Source organism: Dendrobates tinctorius, unplaced genomic scaffold (assembly GCF_039654945.1).
Source record: "Dendrobates tinctorius isolate UK_male_01 unplaced genomic scaffold, ASM3965494v1 ptg000051l, whole genome shotgun sequence".
Taxonomy (NCBI): domain Eukaryota; kingdom Metazoa; phylum Chordata; class Amphibia; order Anura; family Dendrobatidae; genus Dendrobates; species Dendrobates tinctorius.
Genome location: NW_027361719.1, coordinates 4,834,835 through 4,855,530, shown reverse-complemented (window position 1 = coordinate 4,855,530; position 20,696 = coordinate 4,834,835). Strand labels below are relative to the sequence as shown.

The 20,696-nt window shown below is 42.6% G+C and overlaps 1 long non-coding RNA gene across 1 annotated transcript in view; it reads left to right on the top strand.

Moving 5' to 3' along the window:
- Positions 1-20,696, top strand: part of LOC141091383 (uncharacterized) — a 105,177-nt gene that overhangs the window by 83,543 nt on the left and 938 nt on the right. The gene's annotated exons all lie outside the window — the stretch shown is intronic.

Here is a 20,696-nt window from a genome sequence, read left to right as displayed (position 1 = left end):
GAGTTGTAATCACAGTTACCTAGTTAGGGGCCCACTCAGAAGTTTCGCCCCCGCCTGAACCAAAACCCTAGCTACGCCTCTGGCTCCAGTGTTTCATGGAGCGGTGAGCAGGTCACTTTTCAATACAGGTCTATATTCTGACCTTGTTCTGGCTCTCATAGACTTGCACTGAGAGCTTGAGATGTAGCTTCTGACTTCTGGGCAGTCATAAGCTGTGCTCACAAGATCGCGCCACAGGATCGGAGCAGTGCCGCAAAACGGTGAAGATGCCAGAAGTTGAAGATCCCGGAGGGCAGGGTGCTTACATTTAAAGCACCACTCCAGCCCTGAAAAACAACTGTTAGAGTGGTGCTTTAAATTTACATACTGTAAAAAGTCATTTCATCACCTTTATTAGAAATCCTGTCTTTACAGTAACTACTCATATTATACAGCATTGTCTGAATTGCAAACATGAAATGTAAAGACACACTACATGAACAGTAAAACAGATATTGGAATATCCAAGCAATCTCAGAGGACATAGCACGTGTTATTATTGTTATGAGTCTCAGAACTGTCTGTTGCCTTGTCAAAGCTTGACACAAGATTGACAAAGGTTTTGTTCTCATACCCAAGACCGACAATTTTGTGCCAGGCAGTCAGCTTTGCCTTGCCCCTTAACCTTTAACAGCAATATTTTTTCTTATGTATGCAATATGCACTGCCATCGGGACTTAGAAGAAAACCTTGGGACTCAGAGTTTAATGGGTCATTAAAAAGCCTGGATTGTTATAGGAGTATAGCAGGCGCCTGTATATATAACATGTAAGGATCCTGAAAGAATGGAATTGCTCTGATATTGTAAGAATGCTGCCCATTACTAACCACTAATGTTACATTTATCAGTAATTTATTACATTTATTATTATCCTCAAATGTAAGGTAACGATTTATTAAATTAGATTATCTCACCCTAATATAAAATACAATATACAGAGAAATAGAGAAAATATATCACACAGTCATTAAGACTTGTAATATCATACTCAATTTTTATTATTTGTTAAAGGGTGTTGTACATCTTCATAAATATTGTTGGATAGGGCTTGTAAATTGAGATGAGCGAACTTCTTCAGAAAAGGTTCGCCAATCTCAAATTTGGCATGAGTCTAGCACATCCGAATTTGTGTTCAGATTCATTTTCCTCTAAATCGGCAAAATTCTGCCAAAGTTCTGTAAATGATCGAGTTTCCACTAATTATTTTTTTAGGACTTTGGCTAGGATAATGGTGCTGTATGAGTGGTGGGGACGTGTTTGATGAGGGGAGGTGGTGGGGAGAGATCAGAGGAGCAGTGGACTCTTATTCTTATTTATTTTTTTATTAACTTAATGTGTGGAGTTTCCGGCAGCCAATCAGGGCGCAGAAACCATCCACAATGTCCAGACACGAGGGCTTGTGTCATTGGCTGCTGAGTCACATGTCCCGCTCCACATAAATGTGGCTTCGGCTCCATTTTGTGACTGCAAGGTTGTGTGCACAAGGTGCATTTTTGTGGACTTACTATTGTGTTTCCCACACCGTCATCTCTGTGACAGCAAGAGAAACAATGGCGGTTCTGATCGGCGGTAACATTACCATCAATAAAATCGCTACTGTCAGTCTGAAAGCTGAGGGGTCACGCTGTCAAATGTCAACGTGACTCCGCAGCTGTGACTCTGACCTGCGGTTAAAAGCTTACTGCTGATCCAAGGCATCAGCCGATGAGAGACTACTACTCCCATCAGCCGACGCCTGCAGTAACTGATTACAATGAGGGTATATGGCAGCTGATGGGCATAGTAATCAGCCGACGCCTGTGCTCAAAGTAAAAAAAAAGTTAAAACAAAGAAATAAAAATAAAAAACACACTATGTACTCACCTCACACTTAATCCATGAAGCCCTTGTCTCCTGTAACAAATAAAAAAAATACCATATACTCACCCTAATGCCTAATCCACAATGCCAATGGCACCTGGAAAAGAGAAAAAAACAATAAACCACCATATCCCTCACTGATCCGCCATAATAAATACTGACCGCCGACGATTCAAATCACTTGTAAAGCAATAACATCAGCGATGTGTCTGTTCTACCCGGCAGCCAGCGACACATTGACAAGAACATGTAATTGCTCCTGCAATGTGCAGCGCTGAACTGCGGTGAGAAAGTTCACCGGAGTTCATCAGCTGATGAGCCCTGGTGATCTAATTTACGGCACCACTGCTGCGTAAGAAAGTTTTCACGCAACAGCGCCATTAGTGATATCTGCGGGGCTCATGAGGTGATGAATTCCAGTGAATTTTGTCACCGCAGCTCAGCGCTACACACTGCTGGAGTCAAATAGTTCATAAAACTTCATTTCTATTAAATATGTCTTATAAAATAATGGACAACAAGGTGCATGGGAAAAAGGGGAGGTAAGATGCGTGCACCCAATGGCACACAGATACCAGGCTTATAACCCACCCAGCATACCACAGCATGTAACCCCATGGGGCTGATATAAACCGATATGCAAGTGCAGCGACATTGTCATAATCATAAAGCAAGTGATTATATCATAAACAGCAGGCAGACTGCCCAAAGGCAATCCAGCAGGACATGTTACCTCAATGCTGTGGAAGCTGAGGGAAGCCGGCCCACCCCGACGTGCGTTTCGGGCACTAAGCTCCTTCCTCAGGGGGTGTGGATGGAGGGCACATTGTGCACACATTTATATGTGCTGACAGGAAGTCCTGCGGATGCGCCACCCACATGTCTCACTGCAGGTGGTGCCTCCTACCTGTAACAAAACCGGAAGTACGCGGGCCCAACGTAATCCGGCATCCGACACAGGCGGAGTCCCACACAAAGACAGACAACAGGCGCGCATGCGCAATACAGATTATGCATCGGCGGCCATATTTAAAGAGGACAAACATAAGGGAAACAGTGTACAAAAGAATAAAAAGAGCCAAATGCTCCGGACATAACAAGAACATGGATGCACAAAAGTGCACAATAGATCATCGCTACTCAGAGGCATAAAGAGAGTATAATATACATGTGTAATTGATCGTTTTATCTCAGAAGCATTTATATATTATATAGAGACAGAGAGGGAGTATAACATTAAAGTACAATCAATATTATATATATGCATATCTATGCGCATCATAGATCAATCAATGCCCCATCAAAATCATACTATTTACCTACAATTGATAGCATAAATTACACATTCACATAACAATCAGTGCCTCATTAGATTTATACATACAGTGGGGAAAAAAAGTATTTAGTCAGTCAGCAATAGTGCACGTTCCACCACTTAAAAAGATGAGAGGCGTCTGTAATTTACATCATAGGTAGACCTCAACTACGGGAGACAAACTGAGAAAAAAAATTCAGAAAATCACATTGTCTGTTTTTTTTTTCATTTTATTTGCATATTATGGTGGAAAATAAGTATTTGGTCAGAAACAAAATTTCATCTCAATACTTTGTGATATATCCTTTGTTGGCAATGACAGAGGTCAAACGTTTTCTGTAAGTCTTCACAAGGTTGCCACACACTGTTGTTGGTATGTTGGCCCATTCCTCCATGCAGATCTCCTCTAGAGCAGTGATGTTTTTGGCTTTTCGCTTGGCAACACGGACTTTCAACTCCCTCCAAAGGTTTTCTATAGGGTTGAGATCTGGAGACTGGCTAGGCCACTCCAGGACCTTGAAATGCTTCTTACGAAGCCACTCCTTCGTTGCCCTGGCGGTGTGCTTTGGATCATTGTCATGTTGAAAGACCCAGCCACGTTTCATCTTCAATGCCCTTGCTGATGGAAGGAGGTTTGCACTCAAAATCTCACGATACATGGCCCCATTCATTCTTTCATGTACCTGGATCAGTCATCCTGGCCCCTTTGCAGAGAAACAGCCCCAAAGCATGATGTTTCCACCACCATGCTTTACAGTAGGTATGGTGTTTGATGGATGCAACTCAGTATTCTTTTTCCTCCAAACACGACAAGTTGTGTTTCTACCAAACAGTTCCAGTTTGGTTTCATCAGACCATAGGACATTCTCCCAAAACTCCTCTGGATCATCCAAATGCTCTCTAGCAAACTTCAGACGGGCCCCGACATGTACAGGCTTAAGCAGTGGGACACGTCTGGCACTGCAGGATCTGGGTCCATGGTGGCGTAGTGTGTTACTTATGGTAGGCCTTGTTACATTGGTCCCAGCTCTCTGCAGTTCATTCACTAGGTCCCCCCGCGTGGTTCTGGGATTTTTGCTCACCGTTCTTGTGATCATTCTGACCCCACGGGGTGGGATTTTGCGTGGAGCACCAGATCGAGGGAGATTATCAGTGGTCTTGTATGTCTTCCATTTTCTAATTATTGCTCCCACAGTTGATTTCTTCACTCCAAGCTGGTTGGCTATTGCAGATTCAGTCTTCCCAGCCTGGTGCAGGGCTACAATTTTGTTTCTGGTGTCCTTTGACAGCTCTTTGGTCTTCACCATAGTGGAGTTTGGAGTCAGACTGTTTGAGGGTGTGCACAGGTGTCTTTTTATACTGATAACAAGTTTAAACAGGTGCCATTACTACAGGTAATGAGTGGAGGAAAGAGGAGACTCTTAAAGAAGAAGTTACAGGTCTGTGAGAGCCAGAAATCTTGATTGCTTGTTTCTGACCAAATACTTATTTTCCACCATAATATGCAAATAAAATGAAAAAAAAACAGACAATGTGATTTTCTGGATTTTTTTTTCTCAGTTTGTCTCCCATAGTTGAGGTCTACCTATGATGTAAATTACAGACGCCTCTCATCTTTTTAAGTGGTGGAACTTGCACTATTGCTGACTGACTAAATACTTTTTTTCCCCACTGTATATGCATCTATCTATCCAATGCATCACAAGAAGTATATGGAAAATATAGAAAAATAACCACATATATCTTTCAAATTATATGGCCATGGAGCAGATGGAAAGCACCATGCCCTATGCAAATATATATAAAAAATCATATATATATAGAAGAGTCCATATTGACTGGCGCCCATGAAGATTTTCTTGGCAGAACCACATCAACAAAATACGAACTGAGCGATGTCCATCAGATGTCAGACCATGTTCATTTTTACTAAAATAATAAAAAATAAAATTACTAAAATGAAATACAAAAATACATGACCTATGGGTGTCACAACAGTGCTCAACAGGCAGAAACTACAAAAACGGAGCGAACGATAAATTCTCGCTTAGTCCATATGGATGAATGGTTTGCAATGTCCAGATCCATCTGGATTCAAGCTGGGCCAGCCGTCTAGATAGATTGCCACCTCTTATATTTATATTGAGGGCGTCAATGCCACAAATCCTAAGTAGTGCTCCATTACATTGGTGAAACTCCTTAAAATGCCTAGAAAAATATTCAGGATTGAGAGTCCTCAGTAGTTGATACCTTTTAAAATGCCTAGGCACGGTCTTTAAGGTGGAAATGTTCATGCAGGCAGATGCTGCCTGTATCCCAAGTACGTGCTCCCTCATGCGAACTTTGAGTTGTCTCATGGTCAACCCTACGTATATCAGTCCACATGGACAAGTGGCATGATATATTACGTACCGAGTGGTACAAGATATACGTTGTTTTATATCAAACACTTTGGTGCCATCGGAGTTTGCAAACGAGGTGCATTGCTCAATATTGGGACAGGTGACACATCTGCCGCACGGAACACACCCATGACTGGCCGGAATGTTGTCAAGGGATGTTGACATTGACTGTGCTAGGTGTCGGATTCCTGTAGCTACACAACAGGAGTCCAGAGCCTCACATATTGCTTTGCAGCAACTTTAATTTGTATGTAACCCCTTCTTATGTACAGCACCATGGAATCAATGGTGCTATATAAATAAATAATAATAATAATAATAACTCACTCCTGAGGCTAAGTCCCGCTGCCGCTCCACTGAGCATGCTCATGAGAGGATCTCCCATTGGAGCTCAGGAATCACGTGCTCAGGTCCTTCCCCTGATCTGGTTGGTCCATCTCAGAGATCTGGAAGGTCCCGGCAGCGCAGGCTATAAAAGAACCGCATGGCCATTCGGCCTTGCGCTAGTATAGACATTACTTGCTAGATGTGGGAATGGTGACGGATGTATGATTCTGGTGACTGACTCTTTTGAAACCCCTTCCCTCTGATATTACGCATGTGGATAGGGAATTAGTTCAGCAGTCAACGCCAGTCACTGGCAAGCCTTGGGCCACTGTGCACACCGCGCGTCTACAGTAGCGTCCGATTGTGCTACTCCTCACGGCACTATCGTTTCGTTGCAGTGTCCTACACCGCGCTGCAGTTGCAGCTCTCTTTGGCGCCCGCAGTAGCGAAGCCGCACACACGGTAGGTCTAGACAGACGCAGTTCCTTCTGCCTTTGGTCCTACACCTGTGACCTGATACCGTGTGTGCATATATCTGAGACCTGTGATGCTAACAGGCTCAGCCCTTTTGTGTTTACCCCTACTGGCATCTCTGTAATTAAACAGTGATTGCTCTGCACACCTGGGTGACGTTTAACCCCATGTGCATTATGCAGCCATATAGCACGTCTGTCATTACTCAGCAGCAGTTATAACACCTTCTGCACGGTGGACCCCGAGCGGCGAACGCACTTTATTATTTATTTTATTTAGTGCGTTCCGCCGTTCCTAACAGACTTACCTCCATAGTGACTGGTTACCAATCGATCGCGTAGATTTCTGGCCCGCCTGAATGTGATGGAGGGATGTTCTGGAAGAAATTTTGCAATTATTGGGTCAACTTTTAAAATTGGCCATGCCTTCGCAATGGCAGTCCACATCCTCTCATGTTGTGGATGAAAAGATGTGCTAAACCTAATCACACCATCCTTATTAGATTTTTTAGAATTCCTGTACAGCAGATCATTGCGGACTGATTGTTTGGCACGTTGATATGCTTTTTAATAGACCGCCTGCTGTACCCTCTTGCCAAAAAGTGTGTTTGCAGCTCTTTGGCCCTGATCTCAAAATCCGCATGGGTGGAACAGATGCAGCGTAGCTGTAAAAATTGACCCACAGGGATAGCCTTAATAAGATGGTGCGGATGACAGGAGGAGGCATGTAATAAGGTATTTGTGGCAGTCTCCTTATGGAAAATATCCATCTGAATTACCCCACCAGTGTCTTTTCTAATAGAGACATCCAGAAAGTCAATCTTTACTGGATCCGATACCGGGGTGAGACGGATGTTCAGATCGTTGCTATTCAAGACCGATATGAATTGCAGAAGGTCGGTGGAGGTACCCTGCCAGACAAAGAAGATATTGTCGATATAGCGTGCCCTCCATCCACGCCCCCTGAGGAAGAAGCTTAGTGCTCCGAAATGCACGCCGGGGTGGGCCGGCTTCCCTCTGCTTCCACAGCATTGAGGTAACACTTCCTGCTGGATTGCCTTTGGGCAGTCTGCCTGCTGTTTATGACATAAGCACTTGCTTTATGATTATGACAATGTCGCTGCACTTGCATATCGGTTTATATCAGCCCCATGGGGTTACATGCTGTGGTATGCTGGGTGGGTTATAAGCCCGGTATCTGTGTGCCATTGGGTGCACGCATCTTACCTCCCCTTTTTCCCATGCACCTTGTTGTCCATTATTTTATAAGACATATTTAATAAAAGTGAAGTTTTATGGACTATTTGACTGCTTGTTTTTAAATGTGCTCTCTACCTAGTTTGCAGTTTGTCCACACTAGTCCAAATAGTAGTATGTATGTGTGAAGGCTTCAACATCATTATTTCTGTTTATTGTTCTGTTTATTTTAGTATAAATGAACATGGTATGACAACATTCCGGCCAGGCATGGGTGTGTTCCCTGTGGCAGATGTGTCGCCTGTCCCAATATTGAGCGATGCACCTCATTTGTGAACTCCGATGGCACCAAAGTGTTTGATATATTAAACAACGTATATCTTGCACCACTCGGTACGTAATATATCATGCCACTTGTCCATGTGGACTGATATACATAGGGTTGACCATAAGACAACTCAAAGTTCGCACGAGGGAGCACGTACTTGGGATACAGGCGGCATCTGCCTGCATGGACATTTCCACCATAAAGACTCTGCCTAGGAATTTTAAGGAGTTTCACCAATGTAACGGAGCACTACTTAGGATTTGTGGCATTAACACCCTCAATATAATAATAATCTTTATTTTTATATAGCGCTAGCATATTCCGCAGCGCTTTACAGTTTGCACACATTTTCATCACTGTCCCCGATGGGGCTCACAATCTAAATTCCCTATCAGTATGTCTTTAGAGTGTGGGAGGAAACCGGAGTGCCCGGAGGAAACCCACGCAAACACGGGGAGAACATACAAACAATATAAATATAAGAGGTGGCAATCTATCTAGACGGCTGGCCCAGCTTGAATCCAGATGGATCTGGACATTGCGTACTATTCATCCATATGGACTAAACGAGAATTTATCGTTCGTTCCGTTTTTGTAGTTTCTGCCTGTTGAGCACCGTTGTGACACCCATTTTTCATGTGTAGTGTTGAGCGATACCATCCGATATTAAGAAATATCGGATAGGATTGGATCGGCCCGATACCCAAAAAAGTATCGGGTATCGCCGATTCCGATCCCGGAAGTCACATTAAAGTCAATGGGACAGAAATATCGGAATTTAAAAAAACCTTTTCTTTACTTGCACATCAAGTTCGGGAGGGGGAAGATTGTGGACGGTGCGTGGGCGGACACTGTGCGTGTCTGTGTGTGCGGGCGGGGCTTGGGCCGGCTGCCGGGGGTCTGTACGGGCCTGCCAGGGGCTTTTGCCGGCTGCCGGGGGTCTGTACGGGCCTGCCGGGGGCTTGTGCCGGCTGCCGGGGGTTTGTAGGGGCCTGCCGGGGGCTGGTGCCGGCTGCCGGGGGTCTGTGCGGGCCTGCTGGGGGTCTTGTGTGTATGCAGGTATTGTCCGATGGGACTACAAGTCCTATCGGGCGATGCCTGCTACAATGACATTGATTGACACATTAGCCAATGATGGGACAGTAGTAGTCCCATCATCCGGCTAATGTGTTGAATGTAAAAAAAAAACATACATACTACATACATACTACATACATACTACATATATACTACATAAATACATACTACATATATACAACATTCATACAACATACATACATACTACATACATACTTCATATATACTACATTCATACAACATACATACATATTGCATACATGCTACATATATACTACATTCATACAACATACATACATACTACATATATACTACATTCACACAGCATACATACATACATACATATTACATATATACTACATTCATACAACATACATACTACATATATACTACATTCATACAACATACATACATACTACATACTACATACATACTACATATATACAAAATTCATACAACATACATACATACCACATACATACTTCATATATACTACATTCATACAGCATACATACTACATTCATACAGCATACATACATACTACATACATACTACATATATACAAAATTCATACAACATACATACTACATGCTACATACATACTTCATATATACTACTTTCATACAACATACATACATACTACATATATTCTACATTCATACAACATACATACATACTACATGCATACTACATGTATACTACATTCATACAACATACATACTACATATATACTACATTCATTCAACATACATACATACATACATACTACATACATATATACTAAATTCATACAACATACATACATACTACATATTTACTACATACATACAACATGCTACAGACATACAACATAAATACTACATACAATACATTCATACATTCATACAATACATACATATAGACATACAGTACATATAACATAGAGTACATACTCACCATTACTTGTCACTTTGATCCCCGAAGCCAGTGTCATCTGTGGAAAAATATGAAAATAACAGACAACCTATATACTCCCTGATCCGCAGAAATCCACGAGTGTCCCACTCCGATCTCCCGTGGAGAACAGCAGCATCAGCTGATGTGACCGCTCTCTATGGGCCCCAGGAATACATTCACGGGAGGTAGGTATCCTTCTGCACTGTATTCCTCCACCACTGTAAAAAAAATAGTCCCTAGTCTCACTTTTGGCATTGCTGTGTGAGAAAGTTCCCACGCAGCTTTTGCCATAAAGTGAGACCAGGGACTATTTTTTTACAGTGGCGGATGAAGGATACCTACCTCCTGTCATTGCATTCCTGGAGCCCCGTAGAGAGCGGTCGCATCAGCTGATGCTGCTGTTCTCCACAGGAGATCGGCGTGGGACATTCGTGGATTCTGCGGATCAGGCAGTATATAGGTTGTTTGTTATTTTCATATTTTTCCACAGATGACACTGGCTTTGGGGATCAAAGTGACACGTGATGGTGAGTATGTACTCTATGTTATATGTACTGTATGTCTATATGTATGTATTGTATGAATGTATGAATGTATTGTATGTAGTATGTATGTTGTATGTCTGTAGCATGAATGTAGTATATATGTAGTATGTATGTATGTTGTATGAATGTAGCATATATGTAGTATGTATATATGTTGTATGAATGTAGTATATATGTAGTATGTATGTAGTATGTAGTATGTATGTTGTATGAAAGTTGTATGTATGTAGTATGTATGTAGTATGTATGCAGTACATATGTAGTATGTATGTATGAATGTAGTATGTATGTATGAATGTAGTATGTATGTATGTAGTATGTATTTATGTATGTTGTATGAATGTAGTATATATGTAGTATGTATGTATGTTGTATGAATGTAGTATATATGTAATATGTATGTATGTTGTATGAATGTAGTATGTATGTAGTATGTATGAATGTTGTATATATGTAGTATGTATGTTGTATGCATGTTTTGTATATGTAGTATGTATGTAGTATGTATGAATGTTGTATATATTCAATTCAATTCAAAGAAGCTTTATTGGCACGACTAAATACACATTAGTTTTGCCAAAGCAAGTGTACAAAAGGGAATAGGGATAGGGACTGTAGGAATGTTGGGTAGGGGCTGTAGGAAAGGTGGATGGGGGCAGATCCAGGATGGGGCTATAGAAGTCTATAGCATAGGGAAGGTGGATGGGGGGATGGGGCAGATCCAGGGTGGGGGCCATAGAAGTCCATGGCATAGGGAAGGTGAATGGGGGGCATGGGGCAGATCCAGGGTGGGGGCCATAGAAGTCCATGGCATATCATAGTTCTCGCAGTCTATGATATTCGCTCACATATGTATATGTAGTATGTATGTATGTAGTATGTATGTAGTATGTAGGTTGTATGAATGTAGTATGTATGTAGTATGTATGTAGTATGTATGAATGCTGTATACATGTAGTATGTATGTATGTAGTATGTATGTAGTATGTATGTTGTATGTATGTAATATGTATATATATATATTTTTTTTTACATTCAACACATTAGCCGGATGATGGGACTACTACTGTCCCATCATTGGCAAATGTGTCAATCATTGTCATTGTAGCAGGCATCGCCCGATGGGACTTGTAGTCCCATCGGACGATGCCTGCACACAAACAAGACCCCCAGCAGGCCCGCACAGACCCCCGGCAGCCAGCACCAGCCCCCGGCAGGCCCGTAAGACCCCCGGCAGCCGGCAAAAGTCCCCGGCAGGCCCGTATAGACCCCCGGCAGCCGGCACAAGCCTCTGGCAGGCCCGTACAGACCCCCGGCAGCCAGCACAGGCCCCCGGCAGGCCCGTACAGACCCCCGGCTGTAGGCACAGACCGCGCATCATGATGCGCACAGACCGCGCATCATGATGACATCATTTCAGCAGCCAATCACAGCCACAACAGTGGCTCATTGCATTATGGGGACTTCCGATTCCGGTATCCGAAATTGAAAAAATATCGGTACTCGGTATCGGCCGATACTCGATATTTGCAGTATCGGAATGCTCAACACTAGTCAAGTGTTTTTGTATTTCATTTTAGTAATTTTATTTTTATTACCGTATATACTCGAATATAAGCCGAGATTTTCAGCCCATTTTTTTGGGCTGAAAGTCCCCTTCTCGGCTTATATTCGAGTCATATACACCAGGGGGTCGGAGTTGGAGGGGGGGCGGGGGTGTCAGGTCATACTTACCCGTCCTGACGCTGTCTCTAGAGCCCCCAGCTTCTCCGTGCTCTCTCTTCCTGCCTTCAGCGGTCACGTGGTACCGCTCATTAAAACTCATGAATATGCGCATGGCTCATGAGACAGCGTCAGGACGGGTAAGTATAGCGATACTCACCTATCCTGCGTCCATGGCTGCTTGCTGCTGTCTGTCATCTGTCAGTGACTTCAGACAGCAGAGGGCACGGTGACGTGGTTAGTGCGCGCCGCGCCACCTGCAGTGTGAACGTCACTGACCGATGACGTGGCAGATAGCGGTGAGCAGCCATGGACGCAGGACAGGTGAGTATCTCAGGTGCCAGCAGTGACACCGGCACCTGACACCCAGCGACGGAGAGGTGAGTATGTCATTTTTTTTTTATTTTTACATGCAGCAGCAACAGCGGCAGCACATGGGGGCATAATCTATTAAGCATCTTATGGGGGCAGCATATGGGGGAATAATCTATGGAGCGTCTTATGGGGGCAGCATATGGGGGAATAATCTATGGAGCTTCTTCTGGGGACACCATATGGGGGAATAATCTATGGAGCATTTCCCACCCTAGGCTTATACTCGAGTCAATAAGTTTTCCCAGTTTTTTGTGGCAAAATTAGGGGGGTCGGCTTATACTCGGGTTGGCTTATACTCGAGTATATACGGTATTTTAGTATAAATGAACATGGTCTGACATCTGATGGACATCGCTCAGTTCGTATTTTGCTGATGTGGTTCTGCCAAGAAAATCTTCATGGGCGCCAGTCAATATGGACTCTTCTATATACAGTATATATAATTTTTTATATATATTTGCATAGGGCATGGTGCTTTCCATCTGCTCCATGGCCATATAATTTGAAAGATATATGTGGTTATTTTTCTATATTTTCCATATACTTCTTGTGATGCATTGGATAGATAGATGCATATATGTATAAATCTAATGAGGCATTGATTGTTATGTGAATGTGTAATTTATTAGATTAGATTAGATTAGATAAACTTTATTGATCCCGGAGGAAATTACAGTATTACAGCAGCAGAACAAAGATCAAGAACATTACAAGAACAATACACACTTTACAAAATAAGTCTATATGGACAGCAGATGCGGATAGACTGGTACTTGTAACTCACCAATTCCCCCCCATACACTTTGAACTTCATTTAGTCTTGGGATGCTTTACACTTATACATTTGTTAAACATCCCCACAGCTGTCGGAACAAACGATTTTCTATATCTTTCCTTTTTACACATTAGTTGGAGTAGACGCTTGCTGAATGTGCTCTTTTGCTTCGCAAACAGTTCATAGAGCGGGTGTGTATTGTTGCTCATTATAGCCTTGCATTTCTTAGTAATTCTATCCTCTAATACCTCCTCGAAAGTCCTGAGTTGTAGACCCACCGCCGCACTAGCCTTCTTGATAAGTTTATTCAGCTTATTCGCGTCAGCTGTGCGCACACTACTACCCCAGCATATAATTGCATCAAAGATTGCACTCGCCACAATGGATTGGTAGAACATTTCAAGCATTTTGCTACACACATTAAACGACCTTAACTTCCTTAGGAAGTAAAGTCTACTCATCCCTTTCTTGCAAACCTTCTCCATATGGCACCTCCAATCAAGCTTGCTGTCCAGGTGAACCCCCAAATATTTGAAATTCTCCACCATCTCCACATCCTGACCATCAATAGTGATAGGTAAGCAATCCTTCATGCACCTTCCATAACTCAACACCAGCTCCCTGGTTTTCTTTACGTTGAGTTCTAAATGGTTAGCCTGGCACCAGTCAACAAAGTCCAAAACCACCCTTCTGTATTCCTCCTCCCCCCGGTCTCTCTCAATACCTCCGACTATCACTGAGTCATCAGAGTACTTCTGAAGGTGACAAAGGTCTGATTTATACTGAAAATCAGCTGTGTATAACGTAAAAAGGAATGGCGACAGCACCGTTCCCTGAGGGGCTCCAACACTACTCCGCACACTATCCGATACGGCCGCCCCCAACCTCACAAACTGTGGCCTGTCCGACAGATAATCAATGATCCAATTCACTAGTCCCTCATCAACCGCCATTTCAACCAGCTTTTTACGTAATAATAGTGGCTGTAAGGTGTTGAATGCACTGGAGAAATCGAAGAACATGGCACGCACAGTGGTTCTATCATTGTCCAAAAAGGAATGTACTGTTTGTAGTAGATACGCTACAGCATCGTCCACCCCCAGACTCTGCCGATACGCAAACTGAAGGGGGTCCGTAAAAGCAGACACCCTCGGACACAAGTAGGCAAGTACAATTCTCTCCAAGGACTTCATCACATGCGATGTTAAGGCCACCGGTCTATAGTCATTATGGGAGCTCGGGAAGGTAGTCTTGGGAACCGGCACCAGGCAAGAAGTCTTCCATAGAACTGGTACTCTCTGTGATTGTAAGCTCCAGTTAAACAGGTGCTGGAAGACAGTGCACAACTGATTCGCACACACTCTGAGGACACGTGGACAGATACCATCAGGCCCTGCTGCTTTACCCATGACCAGCTTACTAAACTGTTCCCTCACATCATTTTCGGAGATCAAGAAAGACTCCGACTTCCTCCCCCCAGTTGATATTGCTCGTCTCTCCCCGGCCCTCTCCTCTGTTGACATGGCACATTTATTGTTGAATCTGTTGAAAAAAACATTCATTTCATTAGCCATGATCAGCCCCCCACCCCCCTGATCTGACCTTGCCTTAAACCCAGTCAAAAGCTTCATTCCAGCCCACACTTCTCTGGAGTTGTTATGTGACAATTTATTTTCCAATTTAACTCTGAATGCTTCACGGGCAATCCTAATTTTCCCCTTTAAGTCTCTCTGAACAATTTTCATTTCCTCCTTGTCCTTCCTTTCAAAAGCTTTTTTTTTCCTGTTTAGTAGATGTTTCAATTCTTTTGTAATCCAAGGCTTATTGTTTGCAAAACACCGAACCTCATGAATAGGTACAATATTGTCAGTACAAAAGTTGATGTAATCAGTAACTCTCCTGGTAACCTCATTAACATCATCATTAGGTTCCCTGGCACATAACACCTCCCAGTCTGTGCATTCAAAGCAGTCTTGTAAAGTCTTTTCAGCTGCCGGAGACCATTTCCTTATCCGTTTAATTGTCGCTGGTTGTTTGCAGACAACTGGTTGATAAGCTGGAGACAATAGTATGAGATTGTGGTCAGATTTCCCCAGGGGGGGCAATGCAGATGATGAGTAAGCATCCTTAACACTGGCATAGAGGAGATCCAATATATAATTGTCCCTTGTAGAACATTTGACATATTGATAGAATTTTGGTAATGAGATCTTGGCTCTATTAAAATCCCCAGAAATGACAGTTAGAGAGTTAGGGTGTTTCGTCTGAAGCCGGGCAATCACCCCAGACAGTACATCCCCAGCTGCCTCTGGATTTGCAGATGGTGGTATATACGACACCACTGCAATAACAAGAGAGAATTCTCTAGGCAGATAGTAAGGCCTGAGGCCCACTGCTAATAGTTCAATGTTTGGGCAACAATGTCTCTCCTTTACTGTTACATGCCCCTGATTACACCATCTGTTGTTAATGTACAGTATCACTCCTCCACCCTTCTTCTTACCGCACTTCACTCTGTCCCTGTCAGCCCGAACCATTTGAAACCCCGGTACCGATATACTTGAATCCGGGACGTCCTCATGCAACCAGGTTTCTGTAAAGCACATGAGACTGCATTCCCTGAACTCCTTCTGGGTCTTACTCAGAGCCAGCAGTTCATCTGACTTGTTACCAAGCGATCGTACATTACCCATGATGATGGATGGGACTGCAGGTTTAAACCTTCTCCTCCAGGACTTGGTCTTCTTGCCTGCTCTGCAACCTCTGAAAGGTCTCCTCATTTCCCGTGGAACATGTGGTATTGCAACTGCTGGAGAAGACTTTGTCCTGCGCATTTCCAGAAGACGACTCCTTGAATACACTACTCGATTAGCGACAGACCTAGGGACAACCATCCGATCAGTGATTCCATCCATCCCGGGAGACCTCTCCGTGGCATACTGTATACGGTGCTCTCCGCTGAGCACATATGGCTGTATCACTGACACAGGCTGTGGGCAGCAGCATACATCCGTCGGTAGTATTAGCTGAGATGGACCATATTGCGTACCCCAAAGTGGCCATGCCAGCAGGGGACTTGTGGGTGGTAGTGGAGGATCCGGGTAAAAACCATATGCAGTGTGCCCGGCGGCAGTAGAAAGTGTGGGGGTGTGCTGCATTTTCCATCCCACAGCAGACCAGCGTGCAGGAACGTCGCAATCCACGAGATGCTATCAATTGTAGGTAAATAGTATGATTTTGATGGGGCATTGATTGATCTATGATGCGCATAGATATGCATATATATAATATTGATTGTACTTTAATGTTATACTCCCTCTCTGTCTCTATATAATATATAAATGCTTCTGAGATAAAACGATCAATTACACATGTATATTATACTCTCTTTATGCCTCTGAGTAGTGATGAACTATTGTGCACTTTTGTGCATCGATGTTCTTGTTATGTCCAGAGCATTTGGCTCTTTTTATTCTTTTGTATACTGTTTCCCTTATGTTTGCCCTCTTTAAATATGGCCGCCAATGCATCATCTGTATTGCGCATGTGCGCCTGCTGTCTGTCTGTGTGTGGGACTCCGCCTGTGTCGGATGCCGGATTACGTGGGGCCCACGTACTTCCGGTTTCGTCACGGGAAGGAGTCACCACCTGCAGAGAGACATGCGGGTGGCGCGTCCACAGGACTTCCTGTCGGCACATATAAATGTGTGCACAATGCGCCCTCCATCCACGTCCCCTGAGAAAGGAGCTTAGCACTCCGAAACGCGCGTCGGGGTGGGCCGGCTTCCCTCCGCTTCCACAGCATTGAGGTAACACGTCCTGCTGGATTGCCTTTGGGCAGTCTGCCTGCTGTTTATGACATAAGCACTTGCTTTATGATTATGACAATGTCGCTGCACTTGCATATCGGTTTATATCAGCCCCATGGGGTTACATGCTGTGGTATGCTGGGTGGGTTATCTGTGTGCCATTGGGTGCACGCATCTTACCTCCCCTTTTTCCCATGCACCTTGTTGTCCATTATTTTATAAGACATATTTAATAAAAGTGAAGTTTTATGGACTATTTGACTGCTTGTTTTTCAATGTGCTCTCTACCTAGTTTGCAGTTTGTCCGCACTAGTCCAAATAGTAGTATGTATGTGTGAAGGCTTCAACATCATTATTTCTGTTTATTGGTGGATTTCTTTAATTGAGGAAGAAATAATCCTTCTTTCTCTCCCTCCACATATATATTATGTGTGCCGCAATAATATTCTATTACACTGCAGGAGTGATTACCTCCTGTGTCAGTTTATAGCCAGCTGTCCTTGAGAGCAGTCGCATCAGTGACTGCTCTCAAAGTCATCAGGACATGTGTGACATTATGGATTTTCTCTTCACATCAGACAGGTGAGGAATATGGTTGTTTCATTATTTTAATTAATTTGCAGGGGACATTGGCTTCAGTGTGGTGGGCGATGACGTGAGTATGGTTTAATTTAGAGTCAATATTTCTCATAGTATTTTATACAATATTATTATGGGGTTAGTAATTGGGCATTTTATAGCCGCTTCTCCATTACTAACCTCTGGGCTTGATGTTAGCTGACGATACAAGGGGACATCAATCCCCCAACTATCACCACACTTGCGACCATACCAGGGCAAGTGGAAAGAGAGAGGGTAAGTGCCAGATTTAGTGCATCTTATGGATGTACCATTTCTGGGGAGACTGAGAGCTGATGTTTTTAGTCTGGGACAGGCCAGTATCCATGTGCAGTAGCAGAGACTTGCCAACACCTGCACAGAAGTTCAATGCAGATACTGCCCATAGGAGGGTGGACAGGCTTTGTGTAACCACCCTTGTGCATAGCAGGATTACAGCGCTGAACAGGTCAGTGTGACACTGATGGAAGGGGGTACCATTATAATGAAGTCAGGTGGCAGTGATTTCTTACAGGCACTGCACGCCCTGGAGCCTGTAATAAATCATTAGCATATAACATTATAAATTATTTTCTCAAGATGTACACTGCAGATATGAGGCATACAGGTAAGACTGGTCTAGCCATTCAATTACCTGTATGCCCATAGTAATAGATCAAAACTGTCCATGGGGTGACAGATTCCCTTTAGTATCATAAAAAACAGCTGTAAATATTAACAAGCAGTAAATTGCAAAAGTGTTTGTTTTCAACAAGAATCAACTGAGAATATCTATCTTTCAAGGTGGGAATAACCCTTTATGTAATGCTTTGGAAGTAGGTTGACTGATTCAAACCAAACAATGAAGTCAAACAGATTGAGAATCAGTTAATATGATGTCTTGTCATTTAAAAAAAACAAAACCCTATTACTCTTTATAGGCAGCTGTAGATTAAATATATTGCTGTCGTAAATGTTAAGCATAAGTTCTGTATCTTTCTTTTAGTTTTTGTAAATTTAATATTTCCCTCACCATGATGAGTGGAGAAGCTCCTCCTTGGGAGATATCAGAGCTGTATTGCGTGGTTGGAGCCAATCAGATATCTCCTGAATGCTGCTTCCCTTTTTCTCTCCAAGTAATCTTTCTCACAGGCAGATACTGCAACTGCATCTCCCTCCTCCCTCTCTCCGTGCCTTTTAATTTTGTTTTTACACTAGATAGATGTTTAAGAGACTGAAGAGGCTTTGAACAAATGCAAAGTCTGGAAACAGTGAAAGGTATCTGCATGGAAGAGAGGAAAATGGAAGTTTCCTCTGATAATTAAAAAAATATGAAACAAGATGAATTAAAAAAAATCATAAATAAGATTTAAAATTAATAGTAATTCAGTTTCATTCTATCACTCCAAATACACAAGAATAAACTCAAAATGTGTATATATTTATCGCTCAAATCTGCATATAGTGCAGAATTCATAAGAGCTCTAGTATTGCCATATGCTGGAATCGACTGAATTTTTATGCGGTAGAGTATGCAGAAGTAATTAGAGAGAGTGAGATCAATGACTAAAGAAAGTGTTTAAATGTAAAAAAACATATATAGTGTGTGTGAGGAGAGCGGGAGAATAAAAAAAAAATTTAGGAAGAATATAAAGAGAAATATTTACAAAGAAAGAAAAGCAAGTGTGTTTATGTATCTATCATTTATAGGTATTTCCTAAAATACATGGGAAAAACAGCCAGTCAGTTCAGCACATGAACCCCATTATATATTACCAGCATTATAAACTGGTACAATGGACCGGCACAAAGGATATTGATCAGTTTTACTGTCAGCCATAAAGAACAATCATGTAGTATTTAGGGAGCAGAGACTTGTGCCCTGGGGCACTGATACTGCTATAACCAAGAACTTTATTTAGCCTTTCCGATATTACAGCACGGGTCAAGGTAGCCAGAATCTTTGCAGACTACATTTGTTACATCTAACAAATGAATGTTCCTGATGTATACATTTAAGGTGTCATTCCACTTTCCTTTTTTTCATAAACCAACAATACAAACGAGATAAGACATTTTTTCTATTTCCTATTGGTAGAAAAGCAACTCATTTATTTGCTTTTTCACTGATCAGTCACTTTCAAAAAATGCTCAAATCTTTCTTCAGTGAGGGAGCAAATTACTACTTGTGCCATAAAAGTCAATGGGGAAGAACATGATGAGAGACACAATGAGAAGCTGTTGCAGCTTCTAGTTACTTAAGACTGCAATGGAGAAAACACATTGCTGGTTGGGCTGTGTTCTTTCACCCCTATTATTACAGGTATTATATAGATACCAGGACTGGTGTGGTACTAATGTAGGCATTATTTGTGTACTATGGTATTAAAATGGCATTATATCAATATTTAGACAGTGTGACTTGTGTTATTCAGCACAAAGCTATAAGTATCTGCTATCACATAAGCATAATGGTTATTATATGAGCAATATGGCTGCTATTAAATGATTGCTATGAATATGTTAGTGGCGTTTATGGCTCCTCTTGCATGGGGACGATGACTTAAAAAAGCTCTAGAGGAGAAATAATTTCAGTATTATACTTTTATATTTGTATAAAACAATAACAGCTGTGAAGAGTAGCTTTGTATCTAGATTTATTTTACTCACCTATTTTGCGCCATTGATTTTGACAGCCCTTTATAAACATTATCAAATGGGCCCCCTGGGGGTTCACCATCTAAATTCTCTATCAGTATGCCTGAGGGAGCTGTCATGATCCCAGTACAGGTTTTGAGCTGCATGTCAGGGGTTAATGTCTGGAGCTCAGTGCAGGTTTTGACCTGCACACCTGGGGTTAATGATTGTGGCCTCTTTCTGGTTCTGGGAGAGCTTCTTAAACCCCTGGGAAGCTCCAA